Source organism: Diadema setosum, chromosome 15 (assembly GCF_964275005.1).
Source record: "Diadema setosum chromosome 15, eeDiaSeto1, whole genome shotgun sequence".
NCBI lineage: Eukaryota > Metazoa > Echinodermata > Echinoidea > Diadematoida > Diadematidae > Diadema > Diadema setosum.
In genome coordinates this window covers 7138213-7145706 of record NC_092699.1, presented here as the reverse complement: position 1 = coordinate 7145706, position 7494 = coordinate 7138213, and the positions used below count along the sequence as shown (strand labels likewise).

General features: G+C 37.8%; 1 pseudogene; it reads left to right on the top strand.

The window, feature by feature from the left end:
- Positions 1–870: 870 nt before the first annotated feature.
- Positions 871–7034, top strand: LOC140239083 (uncharacterized; annotated as a pseudogene).
- Positions 7035–7494: the final 460 nt, after the last annotated feature.

The following is a 7494-nucleotide window of genomic DNA, read 5'->3' as shown; positions in this document are numbered from 1 at the left end:
AATAGTATTTATGATAAAGTGATAACAACACTTTTACTATACTCTTTGTGTATTACTCATTGTTATATGTTAAATTACTTTTTAAATCATTGATCATCATAATTATCATCATATAACACCATCATAACACATGTATCTGTGCATGTTGTCTTCAACTGTGAGGCTACGACAAATCCAAGGGCTTATTGCATAACCAAGGGGATTATCAAGTAAGAGTTTGGCAAATATCCTCAAAATCACTATTTTGTAATGGAAAAAAACAAAACAAAAACAAACAAACACACACACACACACACACACACTCACTCACACAGAGAGAAAAACCCATCCCAAAATGTTGTCTGAAATACGAAATGAAAAACAGAGCAACAGACAGGATTTGAACAAAGGTTAATTCAACTCGTGCAGTTTCCCAGAGGGCCTGAGATGCGATGAGAAAGGTGTTGTGAAAACTGACTTGTAGCAGACCATAGAGGGCTCTTTGTATTAAAATTGACCATAAGAGGGTTTACAGTTCCACTAAAGGTCATTTGTACAATCAGTCATGTTGGTTTTTTAAATTCACTTTTTAAAGATGAATGGTAATTCATATTTCGTCGGCGACCATCCGAACCGTCGTATATGTCAAAATTCGGTAAATTTTTCGAATTTCAGATTTTGCCGTTTTAAGAAAGCCCAGCACACACTCTTTCTACTCACAAAATTTGGAAACCGGATTTTGTGTTTTTAATAGAGAAATTTGATATACGTCATTTTGCCTGAACGCGAATTGGCTGAAGGCGTCCATCCGAACCGACGTATCGCTATACGTCGGTTCGGGTGGGCGCGAATCTTCCAGTCGCGTTCAGAGAAGGTGTCGTATCAGCCAGAAGTGGCAGAAGCAGACGATGGAGCGTCAACCGGACCTTCCCCAGAACCGGTGAGTTTTATAATGAGTAGCTATGAAATCATGCAATTTCAAATAAAATGAACAGACCCAAGCAAGCTCTATCCGTAAGATTGTCACTTGTCAAGATAAATACGCAGATTGTCGTGGGTTTTCCAAAATATTTCGTTGTGTTGTTAGGTGTAGTCCTGTGTATAGATAAATATGTGGGTACAAAGGGATCCTCTAGTACCCGTATTAAAGTATAGGGTTTAAATCATAGACCCTAACGTTAGTCTACAAAACAACGTTCACAATGATCTCGTTGAGTTGGCTTTATGTGCTTATGGTTCTTATATGGACCTCATACGTAGTGGGTGTGGGCAATGCCAAACTGTTAACACTTCAGGGTGAGTTGTTTGGGAATTACCACAAAAAGTACGAGATTACTAAGCGAAGTATAAGACTAAGAGTAGACGAGCCTAACAAGTACGTAGTCACCAGCCAACAATTTAGAGAGAGGCGCTAATCGCTGGTTCATCATTGAGTGTAGGGCCCTACAGTTCTGATGCGATGATAGGTTCTACTATGGCCGATTGAGCCCCAAGCTTGCAAACAGTACACACACAAAGAAAAACACCCAAATCTGAGTGTAACTTGATGTATCTCATGTGAATTTGCCAATGTAAGCCAAGGATCTAGTAGTAGGGCCTATAGGGCCTACTGACTATAGTAAAAATGAATATTTTTACCAACGTCTGTAAATTTATCTGATACTAGGATTCCTAGGACTCTAGGAGTAGGATTAAATTATGCTGGCCCATAAATACATGTGTGCTGTTCAGAGATCTAGCCAACTGCAAATGCTTTGTACGGTACCGGTACCGAGTATGTTTTTATCGCATGCATTGTCACTGTGACTGTGAGTGCCAAGTCTCCGTAATATTAAAATCACTGCAATGAAGGTTTTAGTGTGTTAACAGGCCAATGGGCAGTACTCGAGTAAGCCCCTCCTGTGGAATAGTAATATGCTGATGTTCCACTACAATTAAAATATAAGTTATGAGGTCTAAATGCAATGTTCCAATTGTCAGATCTATCCTAGCTAGGCTATAGTGCCCACACATTCTAGAGAGTAGTTTTGCAGTACCATAAGCACAGGGAATCTTCGCCCTCTATCCATTTATAAAATGAGTTGAATTGTGCTTTTGCATTTTTATGATCAATGTAAAAATAGACCACTAGATAGGCTTGAGGTAAAGCATTTCTGCTAAAATATAAAATATTGTTTTAATAAACTTGTAGTGAATGTTTTTGTTTTTGTTTGTTACAGGTCTTTGTCCTCAGGGAAACCAACAGATGTTGAAGTCCTTTGGGACAAAGATGGTACATTTGTACAAGAAATACCGTAGCTGTTGATCAGCTGAAATTCAGGAAGGGCATGCTTCCCACGACTTCCCACTTGGAGTTCGTGTGTCAATGCAATGGCACAGGAAACTGTGGAAAGGCACAGTTACTGCTGTGTATGGGGGAGAGAATTCTGAAAGCAGTAGCGATGATGGAAACACAAGCACTGCAGACAGCAGTGACGAAGATGATACTTCTGATTATGACGATGATGATAACATTTACCTGTCGGACTTAGGTAAGATTGTGCGCACACAAATGAATACATACTTGTAGTAAAAGTATGGACAGTATACAGTGTGTGTGTTTATTCAATGCCTCTAATAACTTCATAACTGTGCTGCAATGTTAGAAGTAGCTTATAAGTAGTGCCTGGTACTACCAAGGTATATTAGGTTTTCATGGTGTCAACTCATATACAGCACAACCTGGTATACCATGTTTTCAAAATAAAGACATGAGCGTGTACTTGTGTAGCCTTAATTCATGTTTATTTGTGTTATGCCTACAAAAGAAAAATAATGAACAGATTAGACCTTCTATCAGTATCTTGTCTTTTTCTGTGTCACATCTGCTTGTATTTTGTGTTAGTTACTTTTTCCAATTTCATAATGCTCTTGTTTTGCTGCAAAACTGAAGATCTATGTGTGTAGCCAGCAAGACTGAGTTAAAAAAAAAAAATTGACTTGCTGACACCATTCGGGTGCCCTATACGTAACAAAAGAGTTTGTAAGCCTATCAGCAAATGCTATTTTTTTGCCTTACTTCCAATGATGTTTTTGTATTCTTCATAAGCACATGCCATTGACCATGGAAAGAGGATGCATGTACCGCTTGACTGCTTTTGCATTTAATGCAGATCACCAGTCTGTTCGATCTCTGCTGATGGGCAAAAATGAAAACTCTTGTTTGTGGACATTTACATAGGGCTATCTGAAATTTGTGTTATTGAAAGGTTAATCTTAACAAAAAAAAAGATAAATTCAACTTTAAAAGACATATGATAGTAACAGTGAAAAATATATGCACTATGTATATTTTGTTTTCCTCATTTACAGTTGGCATCAAAAAGGACATCAGCTGCATTCCAGAGATACCAATGCTAGTATTAAACAGTGAAGGAGCACCTTTAGATCCATGGACCATCCCAGCAGAATGTCAGCTCTGACCAACTTCTCAATGGTGAGTGCTTGTAAAGCCTTAATCTTGTTCAGAAACCCAACCAGATATGGTTGAATCAATCTTGTTGGAATATCAATTAGTAATCCGGATCAAATTATGCTATTGCTGTCATATAATAGCAAATAAAAAGAACGATATCAACTATACACAAGCATAGAATGTAGCATCCTGGCTACCATGTACCAGTATTTTTTGCAGTTGTCAGGGGTGGGTCAAGGAATTCTCTAAATTTGGAGGGGAGGGGGGGGGGGGACCAAGTGCACATCCTCCAGTTTTTCTCTGTTTAGTTTTTGTTTTAAAAAAGGGCATCTTAAACCCCATGTGTCCCTGCGCGGATCCACCATGGGTTGTAATCTGGATGACAAAGAAATGATAAAGTCAATCTTTCAATAAATGTGATTTAAAAAAATGTAATATTTATGCACCATGTGTATTTTCTTTTTCTTTTTGTCTTCTTCATTTCCAGTTGCCATCACCAAGGACATGGACTGCATTCACAAGATACCAATACCAGAATTGAACAACGAAGCACCATCAGATCCATCCCAGCAAAATGTGTCTGACCAACTTCTCACTAGTGAGTGTTTGTAAAGCCTTAATCTTGTTGGGAAACCCAACCAGATATTGCTGCACTAATCTTGTTGGAAAATCCATTAGTAATTAAGATTAAATGATGCTATTGCTGTCTTATACACTTTAATAGCAATTAAAAAGGATGACATAAACTACACACAAGCAAAGAATGTAGCATCCTGGCTACCATGTACCAGTGTTTGTGTTGTCAGGGGTGGGTCCAGGAATTCTGTGAAAGTTGGGGGGGGGGGGGGGGGGGCCACACGCACGTCCTCCAGTTTTTCTGTTTATTTCTTTTGTTAAAAAAAGACAAAAATAAAGGGTATCTTACACCTGATGTGCCCCACATGAATTAACCACTGGTTGCAATCTGGATGACATGTTATCCTTCTTGTCATATTGTAGCAAATGGCTAACACACAACTGGAGAATGTAGCTTGTCTGCCAATTGTACCTGGACCTTCTAAGCAGAGTGATAATCTATTTGCAATTTTCAAATGAGGATACATGTACTGTTTGACTGTTTTTGCATTAATGCAGATCACCAGTCTGTCCGATCTCTGCTGATGGGCAGAAAAAAACCTCTTGTTTATGGACATTTAAATAGGGTTTTCTGAAATTTGTGGTATTAAAAGGTTATTCTAAATAAAAAAAATAAAAAAATTCAATCTTTAAAAAAAAAAAAATCTGATAGAAACAATAAAATAAACATGGGCTATGCATATTTTGTTCTCCTCATTTACAGTTGGCATCAAAAAAGACATCAACTGCCTTCCTGAGATACCAATGCTAGTATTGAACAATGAAGGAGCACCGTCAGATTCATCCCAGCAGAATGTCAGCTCCATCCAACTTCTCACTGGTGAGTGTTAGTACAGCCTTAACCTTGTAGGGAAACCCAACCAGATATTGCTGAATCAATTCTGTTGGAATATCCATTAGTAATCCGGATTAAATGACGCTATTGTTGCCATATAATAGCAAATAAAAAGAATGACATCAACTATACACAAGCATAGAATGTAGCATCCTGGCTCCCATGTACCAGTATTTTTTGCAGTTTTCAGGGGTGGGTCCAGGAATTCTGCAAATTGGGGGGGGGGGGGGGGGGGGGGGCGGACCACATGCACGTCCTCCAGTCTTTCTCTATTAATTTTTTTTTGTTAAAAAAAGGGGGGCATCTTAAACCCTATGTGTCCCCGCGTGGATCCACCATGGGTTGTAATCTGGATGACATTTTGTCCTTTGAAAGAAATGATAAAGTCAATCTTTCAATAAATATGATTTTTTTTTTTAAATGTAATATTTATGCACCATGTGTATTTTCTTTTTTCTTTTTGTTTTCTCCATTTCCAGTTGGCATCACCATGGACATGGACTGCATTCACGAGATACCAATACCAGAATTGAACAACGAAGCACCATCAGATCCATCCCAGCAAAATGTCAGCTATGACCAACTTCTCACTAGTGAGTATTTGTAAAGCCTTAATCTTGTTGGGAAACCCAACCAGATATTGCTGCATTAATCTTGTTGGAATATCCATTAGTAATTAAGATTAAATGATGCTATTGCTGTCTTATACACTTTTATAGCAATTAAAAAGGATGGCATAAACTACACACAAGCAAAGAATGTAGCATCCTGGCTACCATGTACCAGTGTTTGTGTTGTCAGGGGTGGGTCCAGGAATTCTGTGAAAGTTGGGGGGGGGGGGGGCCACACGCACCTCCTCCAGTTTTTCTGTTTATTTCTTTTGTTAAAAAAAGACAAAAATAAAGGGTATCTTACACCTGATGTGCCCCACATGAATTAACCACTGGTTGCAATCTGGATGACATGTTATCCTTCTTGTCATATTGTAGCAAATGGCTAACACACAACTGGAGAATGTAGCTTGTCTGCAAATTGTACCTGGACCTTCCAAGCAGAGTGATAATCTATGAGCAATTTTCAAATGAGAATGCATGTACTGTTTGACTGTTTTTGCATTGATGCAGATCATCAATCTGTCCGATCTCTGCTGGGCAAAAAAAAAAAACAACTCTTGTTTGTGGACATTTACAAAGGGCTACCTGAAAATTGTGCTATTAAAAGGTTAATCTTAGTAAAAGAAATTATAAAGTCAATCTTTCAATAAATATAATGGAAACAAATAAGATGTTTGTGCACCATGTGTATTTGTTTTTCTTTTTGTTTCTTCATTTCCAGTTGGCATCACCAAGGACATGGACTGCATTCAAGAGATATGCTAGCATTGAACAATGAAGCACCGTCAGATCCATCCCGCAGAATGTCATCTCTGACCTGCAACTTCTCACTGGTGAGTGTTTGTAAAGCACTTAATCTAATCGGGAAACCCAACCAGATATTGCTGACTCAATCTTGTTGGAATAACCATTAGTAATCCGGAATAAATGATGCTATTGCTGTCATATGATGACAAATAAAAAGGATGATATCAACTATACACAAGCATAGAATGTAGCATCCTGGCTAATATGTACCATTACTTTTTTTTTTACAGTTGTCAGGGGTGGGTCCAGGAATTCTGTAAAGTGTGTGTGTGTGGGGGGGGGGGGACCACATGCACGTCCTCCAGTTTTTTCTGTTGATTTTTTGTTAAAAAAAAACAAAAACAACAAGGGCATCTTACATCCCATATGTCCACGCATGGATCTACCATGAGTTGTAAGCTGGATGACGTCTTGTCCTTTCAAAGAAATGATAAATTCAGTCTTTTGATAAATATGATAAAACAAATGTAATATTTATGCACCATATGTATCTTGTTCTCCTTTTTGTTTTCTTCATTTCCAGTTGGCATCACCAAGAACATGGACCGCATTCAAGAGATACCAATACACACTTTGTACCAGAATTGAACAATGAAGCACCATCAGACATCAGATCCATCCCAGCAAAATGTCAGCTCTGACCAACTTCTCCCTAATTATTGCTTGCCTATGGTGCCTACAGTTGTTTGTGCATGCAAAAGCAATTTAGTCTATGTATTCAAATTTTTGATAATTTATCTCCCCACCACAATTCGCCATGTTATGATTTGTCTATTCTATAGCTATTAAATATTCTATGATATCATAAGCTTTGATATTTCTTTAACAATAATTGTCACATTTTTTCATGTGAAAGATGTACATGTAACAGCTTTATTCCTCCTTCCAAATGTGGTTTGATTTCTGTAGGACCGTTGCGTAGATATTACTGTTATATCGAAATGAAAGTACAATCACAAACATGCACATAATAACAACTCAAATCATACAATGTACTTTTTTTTTTTTTTAGCCCTAAGACCTGAGTTATTAGAGATTCACTAATATTAGGAGGAAGTTGGCCTTCTGCTTTAAGCCATTTCCATCTGATGAATGTTTCAGAATGTTTTTCAATATAAACTGTATTGTGTACAATTTTTTCATGTTAAAATCGGTTTAACAATTGATTT